This window comes from Monodelphis domestica, chromosome 1 (assembly GCF_027887165.1).
Source record: "Monodelphis domestica isolate mMonDom1 chromosome 1, mMonDom1.pri, whole genome shotgun sequence".
In the NCBI taxonomy this organism is placed as follows: domain Eukaryota; kingdom Metazoa; phylum Chordata; class Mammalia; order Didelphimorphia; family Didelphidae; genus Monodelphis; species Monodelphis domestica.
Window position 1 is genome coordinate 255,620,408 of NC_077227.1, and position 11,614 is coordinate 255,632,021.

The window sequence follows — 11,614 nt, forward strand, 5'->3', positions numbered from 1 at the left end:
TGAGGCTCAGGAAAGTAAAATGATCTGTTCACGGTGATAGAAGAGAAATTTAAACCCAAGTTCTCTTGGCTCCAAATAGAATTCTCTTTGTTTTTTTTTTCTTTTACCTTTACCTTCTGTCTTAGTGTTGGTTCTAAAACAGAAGAGTGACAAAGGCTGCAGGCAATCAAAGTTAAATGACTTGCCCAAGGCCATATAGCTAGGAAGGGTCTGTAGTCAGATATACAATTCTTCTTCTTTAAAAAAAAAAACACAACACTTTTTTCTGTTTAATATCAGCTTGATAAACAACCACAAATATGAACTTTTCATTATATAAAGAACAGAAAGAGTGGTATATAATATTATAAATATCTGTTCCTATTCTTTTGTTGTTACTGAATAAGACCATGAGAACAATTGACCTGATGAAAAAGACAGTAACATAAAGAAAAATAACTTTGAAGGATTTCAGAGCTCTGACCAAATCAGTGAACAATAACTTCAAAAGGGTGATAATGTATGCCTCTACCTCTTAAAATATGGGGCAGCTAGATGGCATGCACCTGAAGTCAGGAAGATTCATCTTTTGGAGTTCAAATCTAGCCTCAGACACTCACTAGCTACATGACCCTAGGCAAGTCACTTAACTCTGCCTCAGTATCCTCATCTATAAAATGAGCTAGAGAAAAAAATGGCAAACCACTCCAGTATCTTTGCCAAGAAAATTATAAATGGGGTCACAAAGAATTGGACACAATTGAAAAGATTGAACAACAAATTCAAAAAAAGGTAATGAAGTAGGAAGAAACAAAGTGAATTAGATATTTTCCAACATGGCCAAAATGTTGATTCATTATGCAGGACTATGCATATGTTACAAGGGAGAGTTTTGAGACAGGTAGGCCATTCAATCAGCAGAGACTGTCCGGAGGCAGAAGGATCTGGGTTCAAATTTGACCTCAGGCACTTTCTAGTTGCATGACCCTTGTTGCTTTTCTATCTTAAAACTGATACTAAGACAGAACGTAAAGGAGGAAGGGAGGTAGAGTCTATACTCAAGATTCTGTCACTAGAGTGTGTAAAATATTGCACCTTACATAGAGGAAATTACAATAATCTTATAAATAAAAGAGAGAAAGAAAAATCTTGCTTATGGTTTTGGATAGATATCACTTATTTTAAGGGAAGGTCCATTTATTCTTATACTCTCTAGTGTTTTTAATAGAAATGGGTGGTATATTTTGCCAAAAGCTTTTTCTTCATCTATTTAGATGATCATATTGATACGGTCATTTACACCCATGATTTCCCTAATATTGAGCCAGCCCTGCATTCCTGGTATAAATCTTGCCTGATTATAATGTATGATCCTTGTAATATATTGCTGTAATCTCCTTGACAATTTTTTTTTTACAACTTTTGCACCAATATTCATTAAGGAAATTGATCAGTAGTTTTCTTTCTCTGTTTTTTTCTTTTGTTGGTTCAGATATTAGCATCATATTTGTGTCATGAAAGGAATTTGGTAGAACTCCATCAATTTTCTCAAACAATTATATAATGTTAGATTTAATTGTTCTTTAAATGCTTAGTAGAATACACTTGTGAATCCATTTGGCCCTTTGGAATTTTTTTCTTGGAGAGTTCATTGATGACTTGCTCAAGTTCTTTTTCTGAGATGAGATTATTTAAGTACTCTATTTCCTCTTCTGTTTATCTGGGCAATTTATAGTTTTGTAAATATTCATCTATTTTTCTTAAATTGTTAGATTTATTGTCATATAATTATATTGTCATATAATTAACCAAGATAGCTCCTAATAATTGCTTTAATTGTCAGCTCATTGGTGACAAATTCACCCTTTTCATTTTTGATAACAGTAACTTGACTTTCTTCTTTCCTTTTTTAAATCAAATTAATCAATAATTTATTTATTTTATTGGGTTTTTTTTTCATAAAACCAGCTCTTTGTCTTATTTATTATTAGTTCAATGATTTTCTTGCTTACAATTTTATTAATCTCTCTTTTGGTTTTCAGAATTTCTAGTTTGGTATTTAATTATTTTGTTTAAATTTGTGCTTTTTCTAGATCTTTTAGTTGTATACCCAATTCATGGCTCTGTACTTTCTTTAGTTTATTCATATAAAGTGTTTTTCTCCAGAACATTGCTTTAACTGCATCCCTTAAATTGTGGTATGTTGTCCATTGTTGTTATTCTCTTCAAGCAAAGTTTTTATTATTTCTATGATTTGCTATTTTCCCATTCATTCTTTATGATTAGATTATTTAGTTTCCAACTAATTGTAATCCTTGTTTTTGTAGCCCTTTATTTAATGTAATTTTTATTGCATTATGGTCTGAAAAATATACATTTAATATTTCTGCTTTTCTGCATTTGTTTGCAAAGATTTTATGGCCAACACATGGTCAATTTTTGTGTACATGCCATGCACCACTGAGGGGGAAAAAGTATTATTATTCATACTTAACCTTTCTAAAATTTTATTCTCAAGAATTAGAAATATCACCTTGTAGAAATGTAAACTGGTTAATTTTATTGAATCTCTTAAGTTTTCTCTTTCCTTTTTTTATACTTCTCTAGATTTTTGTACTTGAACACTGAATCTTCTGTTCAGCTCTGATCTTTTCATCAGGAATACTTAAACGTCTTCTATTTCATTAATTTTTTTCCCCTTGAAAAATTTCAGTTTCACTAGGTGAATGATACTTGGTAGTAATGCTAACTCCTTTGCTTTCCAGAATATTATATTCCTAACCCTCCAGGACCTTAATGTAGAAGCTATTAGTCCCATGTAATCCTGACTGTGGCTCTACAATATTTGAATTTTTTCTTTCTGCTTACAGCATTTTCTCCTTGGCCTAGAAGCTCTCAAATTTGGCTATAATATACCTGGAAGTTTTTATTTGGATATCTCTTTGAGTATGTGATCAATGGATTCTTCCCACTTTTATTTTTCCCCCTTATTGGAGAATATCAGGGCAGTTTTCTTTGATAATGTCTTATAACATGGTGCCCAAGCTCTTCTTTTTTGATCATGGTTTTCAGATAGACCAAAAATTCTTAGATTTTTCTCTCCTGTGTTTATTTTTTAGACCAATTGTTTTTCCAAAGAAATATTTTGCAATTTCTTCTGTTTTTTTTCATTCCTTTTAATCTGTTTATTATTTTTTTGATGTCCCACAAAGTCATTAGCTTCCACTTGCCCAATTCTATTATTCAGAAAATTATTTTCTTCAGTAGACTTTTGTATCTTCCTTTCCATTTAATTTCTTCTACTTCTTATGGAGTGTTTTCATTGTTGGATTTTTGTGCCTCCTTTCCATTTGGCCAATGCTAATTTTTAGGAAAGTATTTTCTTTGATGAATTTTTTTTCTCTTTTACCAGACTATTGATTCTTTTTCCATTATTCTCTTGTATCACTCTCATTTCTTTTCCCAACTTTTCTTCTATCTCTCTTATTTGATTTTTTAAATTCTTTTTGAGCTCCTTCAGAAGTTCTTTTTAAACTTGATTCTACTTCACATTTTCCTTTTGACTTCACATGCAACTGTTTTGGCATCATTGTCCTCTTGTGAGTTTGGGTTTTGATCTTCCTTATCACCTCAGTTAAGTTGCAGCTTTTTTTTCCGTGTCTTTTGCTCATTTTACCCACTTATGTTGTGACCTTTACCTATATGATAAAATTTGCCTCTGTTCATGGAATGAAGGAGTCAGTGCCCCAACTTTTTTGTGCTAGGGCCTTCTCTAATGCTTGGTGGTGACCTGATAGCCTTTGGGGTTTGCAATGTTCTTGGGGGCAGCCTGGCTGCCTTGTGGACCTGCTGGCTTTTGTGGGGAGGCTTGTAGTTGTTTTGCCCAGACACCACCTATGCTGCATTAAGCTGGATTTTGATTCCCTTGTCTCCCCTTCACTACCCATACTGATTTTCTCAGATGCCACCTACATTGAATTATACTTCCCTCTTACCCCAATGAGAAGGGTTTTTCCTACCAATTTTTTACTTTGCCTTGGACTGGAAATTGGTTTCACCACATCTATTGTTGATTCTGCTATTCCAAAATTTGGTTTAAGGCTTTATTTTAAAGTTGTTTGCAGGAAAAATGTGGGCAAGTTCAGTGTTCCTTCCTTACTCTACCATCTTGGTTCCAAGAAACAGAAATCCATATTTTTATTAAAACAAAATTTTATCACAGAAGTTGATAATTTCTTAAGTAAGATTCTCTTTTTCTCTCTTTTTTGACTTTTGAAATATTTGTTAATAATTGAAATTGCAATAAAATAAAATAGAAAACTTAAAAAGAGAGTTTGTGAAAATAGACACAACAGGAACAAGCTGGTCCTGCTCATCTCTGTCTCCAGTGCTCTTTCTAAAAGCCCACACTGCCTCATCTTTCTTGTGTATTTATCAAGAAAGAGTGGATAATATTACAATTTCTGTTTTGCTGATGTAACATCAGGCTCACTCCCTGGAATCAATATGTGGCCTCCCTAGGCCTTTACTTTAAAGGCTTAGAATTATTTGAATGTTCAGTAAAGTCTCAGCTATAGAATGAAGGGTGATATTTCCCACATAGCTAAAGGTTAACTAACCCTTTAGTGATGGAAATTATATTTTCCATTTTTGAAAAATGGAAATCTTTTTCAAATGATTGCTTGGGAAGATAGTGATGAGGTGAAGGTTTAATCAATTTGAGTCATCTAATCAATTGATGAGAATACAACAGAATTTGAAGGTAGATGTGTATCCCTGTTCCACTAAGAGAAAACACAGAGAACTTCCTTTGATTAGATCTCAGTGAATGGGGCTATCCCCAAAATGGTTGGCGCATGAAAATCAGCTTCTTGTTGGGAGGAATCACTTTTCCCTGTTGTTTGGAAGATTGAACTAGGAGACATCTCATCTTCTTTTCTTTTTCATAAGCTTTCTTTTCCCCTGGACTTCTAGGTCAGAATACAGCAAAGGAAGGAAGGTAAATTTCTCCATTCTTTCCCTGCTTCCTTCAGGAACAAAAAATGCCAATTAGCAGAGGAAGCACATGACAAGTTCCTATATGTGCCCAGGTAAGTCTGGGGGAAACATTCATGGAAATAACATGTTCTTGAATCACACACAATCTATTGTATAGAAGAGATTGTTTTTTTCTAAATTCCTAAATAGCATGATTGTATGAATTAAATATCTAGTCAGAAAATAAATCAACAAATATTTATTAAGTACCTACTATGCATGAGATATTGTGCTAGGTACTAAGGATACACAATAAATGCTATTATTATCATATAAGTACAAAGATTGAAACAGTCTTTACTCTCAATGAGCTTACATTGTAGCAGAGGTGAAAACAAGTATAAAGATAAAATATATAAGCATAAATAAACATTAATAAATCCAAATATATACAAGGTCATTTGGGAGGGAGAGCACTAGCAGTTGGAAAAGAATTAAGAAAGACTTCATACAGAAAGCAATACCTAAACTTCATCTTAAAGGAAGAGAGGAATACTATTGAGAGAAAGGTAAGGAGGGATTATATTTCAGGAATTGGGAATTATGTGTGGCCAATTTGGCTGAATCAAGGAGGGGGGAAAATAACTTTTTTTTCCAGCCCTTTGGCTGGGAAAGATATGATAAAGTCAGGTTATGAATGGGTTTAAAAGCTAAAAAGAGGAGTTTATACTTTTTCCTTTTATAGAGGCAGCTGGTGGCTCAGTGGATAGAGTAAGAAAGATGGGATTTCAAATCCAGACTGTGAAGATTAAATTTAATTCTCCCCTGATTATAACAATGAAATTAATTAACTGTCCCCGGATTGTGAAGATTAAATTGTAACCCCTGCCTATTTTTTAGATTTAATCACCAAAAGTGTAAACACCCCATTTCACACATAAAGTAAGAGGTCTGTGACCCACTCGAAATAGTATGTGACAAATCAAAATCAACTGACTGCCCCTGGGCAGTCCTAAAAGCAAAAGCATCAATTGTGATTGGTAGACATAAAAATTAGGGTAAGTGACACAAAAGAAAGTGCCTTTAAAAGGGAGTGACAACTCCCTGAGTGCAGTTCAACTTGGAACTGTCACTTGGAGTAGAACCTCCTGTGAGAGAGAGTTCTACTTGGAGATCTACTGGCAGTTCGACTTGGAATGGAGGCTGATTAAAGAATCTGCTGACTGGACTGGCACGAAGTGAGTGAAAAGCTAACTCTTAACTGCTGGTTTTTTTCTGAAGAGATTGACCTCAGGAAAGACCTATCCTCTTGGGAGACTTCCCCAGGTCCTCAGCTTTGCCGAGGCTGGCTGAAACTAACTCTCCATGCCTGGGCGGACTGAGAATAAATTACTTAGTGCTTAGGCTAGATATCTTACCCTATCCTCTCTTTGATTTCCTTCTTCATTTTTCTCTATATTTTGTAAATAAAATATAAAATGAATCTCTTTGGAATTAATTAAATTCCTGGCGACCACTCTTAAATAATCAAATCCAACCCTTTAAAAATAACCCCTTTTCTCCCTAATAAGCCTCAAACATTTATTATTTATATGACCCCTGAGCAAGTCACTTAACCTATGTTTACCTCAGTCTCCTCAATTGTGAAATCAGGATAATAATAGTGCCTACCTCACAGAGTTTTTGTAAGGATAAAATGAGATAATATCTGTAAAAAGCACTTGGTACATATAGATGCTTACTCCCTAATAGTTACTAAAGGTACTAGAATGGATACATAGGAGAATTAAATAGTAAGATCAGCAATTAAGGAAATTTACTTTACCTAGTATAGAGAGTCTATAGTGGTAAGACAAGTGGTGAGAACAATCAAGAGGCTATGGCAATAATCTAGGCTAGAAGTAATTGAGTACTTAAATACTGATGCTATAGGAGAAAGGGTGAGATGCAAAAGATGTTGTAGAGGTAGAAACTGCAAGGTTGACAACTAATTAGATAAGCAACTTAGTGGCAAAGTAGATAGTGCCAGGGACTTAGAATCCCTAAGACAATTATGACCCTGGGCAAGTCACTTAACTTGTGTTTGCTTCATTGTTTTTGGTGTCTTCTTCTTCTTCATATTTCCAGCCTCAGTTATGGATTTGAGACTTTGGGCCATGGTTAGGTGCTGCTCCATCATACACTCTAACCTGAAATGATCAGGTCAATTTCCTGGGCTCTTCCTCCTGTTTTCCATCTAACATGATGTGTCAGGGGACTGGTAAATGTCGGACTCCTCCTTTGATGATAACAGGTCAGAATGCTGTGATCTTTAGGTTCCCTTGGATCATCCTGGAACAGAAAGGCTTCAGATACCTCTGGACCATTCCTGCTCATAGTCTTAGCAGATTTATTGCTTGTTTGCATAAGTTCCTACTGGCCTCTAGGTTAGCCCCCTCCACCCTGCTTCCTATCTTTCCAGTTTTCTTAGACTTTATTCCCCTCCACAGATCTATGTTCTCCTCCATATATCATTATAGATATAGATGACATTTAGTAACACAGTTTATCTTACTATTTCTCTCAGATGGCATTCCATTTCTAGATTCTATACCCTTGCATTAGCAATCCCCCAATAACCTGAAACATTCTCTCTTCTCACCTTTGCTTCTTGATTTTCTCTGATTTTCTTCAAGACTCAACCCAAATCCTACTTTCTGCTTGAGGACTTTCCCACAACCATCTTTTACAACTTCCACTGCTAATGCCTTCCCTTTGAGATTATCTTCTGTTTACACCATAGGCATAGTTATGTCTTGATATACATAGTTGTGTGGGCATTAGAATGTAAACTCATTAAGAACCCTATTTTTGTCTTTCTTTTTATATATTGTATAATTTTTGTAAAATCTAGACAAAAAATTTGGGAGGGGGAAATACTTCAGGAAAAGAAGATCATTAACTCTTGATTCAAGAAAATGAACTGTTTGGAGAAGGTGCCATGAAGAAATCTAAAAGAAACCTACACTGCATCAGAAGATCCAGAATGAACTTTGGGATGTACTGAACTGAAAGGGGTTGAACACATTTATTCTGAATGTAAACTCATGCCAAAGGGGACTGACCCCAATTAGCTTTTTGTCAATGCATCTACCAATCATTGGTTTTGTTCTTTCTCTCTCTCTCTTATTTTTCTCTTATCTCCAACTATTGTAATTTCCTCTTAGAAAGTGCAATATCGTATGTACCTTTAGCTAGAAGATCTTTAGAGGTATAAACTGGTTATGTTAAATGATTCACTGGGGAGACTAGTCTCCCAAAGAATCACAGGGAAGATTGTAAAGATAGGATTAACTATTAGCTAATCAAATCAAGAACTTAAAGTACCCCTATTTACCATTAAGTATGAGAGTTCACAAGTCACTTACTAGAGTAAATGACAACTCCAAAGGCCACTGCTCCCCACCCCTACCCCTGCCTTGGGCAGTGCTAGGCAAATTGAAAGACTGCCCTTGGTTCTGTGAAGAAGGAGGAGTGACAGCAAGTGACAGCAAGTGACGTGGTAAAAAGGGGTATAAAAAAGAGATCAACTTGGTCTAGCATTCATTCCTTTCCTGGCTTCTGAAGAGATTGATTCCTTTTCTGACATTTGGAGAGATTGGTTCCAGAGATTCTTTTCCTGGCTTGAAGGAGACCTTTTCCCTAGATCCTGTGTCAGCTTGCTGGGTGAGTGACGGAGATTCTTGCCTTGGCTTTTTGGAAGAGGCTGTGTTGGTAGAACCCTGGCTGAAGACACCACTGGGACTTCTGGCTGAGGATTACCAGACTGGGGCAGAACTTGGCTTCTCAGGAGAAGGACTGGTAAGCCTATTAGAATCTGTCTCTTTATCTACATTTTTCCACTTTCACTTTTCCCACCTCTGTAAATAAAGCTGCTAAAAGTCATTTTGACTTAAGATAATATTTTAAATCAGTGACCACAATATTACTTTAGAATTCTCATATTTATCATAAAACCTAAATTTAAACTCTTATAATCCTCAGAACTTAGTACAAGGATTGCAACCAGGAACTATTTAATCAACACTTATTGACTGACCAACTTGTTGGCAGGAACCCTCTCCCAACACCCAGGGGCTACTGGTTGTCTTTTGTGAGCAGTTTTCTAGCAACTGAAAAGCATTGTATCTTTAGGTAAAGCCAGGATTCAAAAATGAAGTTTCACAAGGGCACAAAAAAGATGACAGAGCTAGTATGTTATTAAAATTGTATATTGTGGGCAAGTCAGTGGCTCAGTGGATTGAGAGGTCATGTCTAGAGATAGGAGGTCCTGCATTCAAATTTGGCCTCAGAAACTTCCTAACTGTATGACTCTAGGCAAGCCATTTAATCCTCATTGTCTAACTCTTCTAGTTTGGAATCAATAACAGTATTGATTCTAAAATAGAGGATAAGGATTTTTTTAAATTGTATCTTGTTCTGGTCCCCTTGACTACCCCACCTCTCCTGGCCTGTCACATTTTATAATCTCATAAATTAATTATCAATTAAGCAAGTCAAAAATAAGTTTCTTTGCATAATTATCCACTAGTTAGCATCTATATATGAGATGTCTGAAAGTTCTTAAACTACAATATTTTTTAAGTCACTAAGTGTTTTATTTTATGGGTGCTGCAGCATCAGTACAGGCAAGAGAAGCCAATTTTGACTTTTTTTGTTTGCTTAAAGCCCTAAGGGACTTGATTCCCTGGCACCTGTTAGGGTAGAAATTGGTAAGTATGGCCAAAATAGTCTGATTTCATCAGCACTGTAAAACTCTTCTGCACTTAGAAATGAGCTATCTGGGGAAAGACAGAATTCTTCTTCTATGGCATCATGCTCCACTATTTTTCATTGCTGTATCTAGTCTCCTAATGCTGTGTCATAGTTTGAAAAGTTGAACCTAACTCTTCCAAGACTCACATGACTCATTTGACTTCATTTGCTCATAAAAATCTTTTGGTTTCTCAGTGAGCAGATAGAGGCATGCTGAGAACCACTCATACCAAATGGATCCAGTTTAGACAGGTGCATCACATGGCATTGCTCCCATGACTTTAGATGACTCAGAATCTGCAAAGTATTCCAGCAGCTGCCCTTTCTGAGCTTCATATTATATGAAAGAAATAAACCAAAATCATACTGATCCATCAATATTTTCTTCACTTTTCCTTTTCAAGTACAGATGAACAATTTCTCTTTTAAGATTAGCAGAAGTGTTTTGTACTGCTGCTCTTTTTTGCCCTCTACTAATATAAACCTGATATCTTAATTAGACAAGAACACATCTCAATTAATTAATAAATTAAAAGATCTTGAACTAAGTGTGAAGAGTATTGAAAGCCATTTAATGAAGTAAAATGACTCCAGAGAAAAGGCCTGTTCCAATTGTCTAAGAGATTTCTTTACATCTTCAGGGACATTTATGAAAGTTTTATTTATGAAAAAAAGTTTTGAATTTTAGAAATTAGAGTATGTGGTTTCCTAGCACATTCCTAAAGAAAAAACACTGGTAAGGTGTAGAGGGAAGGGAAGAGAGCCTTAACTAAATCTCCTTTCTTCCTTTCTCCCCTCCATTTTTTGCCTAGAATATGACTATCCAGTTTTGAAGAGTCCAGAGGATTTTGGAATTCCCATTTGTCCATTATTATCTCAAATATCTTCCTCAAATCCAGTTACCAGCACTATCTGAATGACGAACTCAACCAAGATGGATGAAGATTCATCGTGCTTACAAATTCCATGAATAGGGGAAAAATGACTTCCAGCCACCAGAAACTATGAGTTGTCCCTTTGCCACTTGTGCTGATTAAACTTAAGCCTACCCAACACTAGATTCTGTATGTACTTAAGAGCGTGTTGCAGATTTCTAGGGTTGTATTTGTGTCAACTTCATAATGGGCCACTTTAGTAAGTAACTCTTTCTGAAAGCTGCTTAAGTTTGGTTGACTAAATTGATTCTCATATGATAATCTGAATGTGGTGTGAATGGGGTAGAAAACACTGATAGAGTTTGAGTCAACAGTGTTAGAACAGAGATTCTGGGGTCTGTAAACTTGCTACTTTAACATTTTGGTAACTATACTCTGACATGACTACTTTCTTTTATAATCCTATATACTATCACTTCTCGGGATTTTGGCTAAGATCAAGTGTATAAACCTATATACTTCAGGCATTTAAAAAATTATTCTTCAGAAAAGTCCATAGACTTCACCAGATTACCAAAGGGGCCCATGACAAAAAGTGATTAATAATTCCTGCTTCATGGTAATCATCAAAACAATCTGGTAAGGGTAAGAAGTAGAATGGTGGATCAATGGAATAGACTATGTATACAACATGCAGTAATAAGTGACCAGAGTAATTTTGTATTTGATAAGCCCAAAGATACAAGATTTGGAGGCAAGAACTCACAATTTGACAAAAACTTCTGGGAAAGCATGAAAACAGCTTGGTAGAAACTGATATTTCATATCTCATATCAAGATAAAATGAAAATAGATAAATTATTTAGCTTTAAAGGTGATATCATAAGCAAATTAGGGTAGCATTGAAAATTTTAAGGAGCCCCATAGATAAGAGAAGAGTTTATTATCAAATGAGAGATAGAGAGGGCCATGGGAAATAAAACAGATAA

At 35.3% G+C, this 11,614-nt stretch overlaps 1 long non-coding RNA gene across 1 annotated transcript; it reads left to right on the plus strand.

The window, feature by feature from the left end:
• The first annotated feature begins 6,082 nt into the window (after positions 1 to 6,082).
• LOC130458998 (uncharacterized) lies at positions 6,083 to 10,808 on the plus strand. Its single transcript, XR_008918304.1, has 3 exons — positions 6,083 to 6,194; positions 8,642 to 8,796; positions 10,563 to 10,808. It is a non-coding gene; the product is annotated as an uncharacterized LOC130458998 (long non-coding RNA).
• The last annotated feature ends 806 nt before the right edge of the window (positions 10,809 to 11,614 follow it).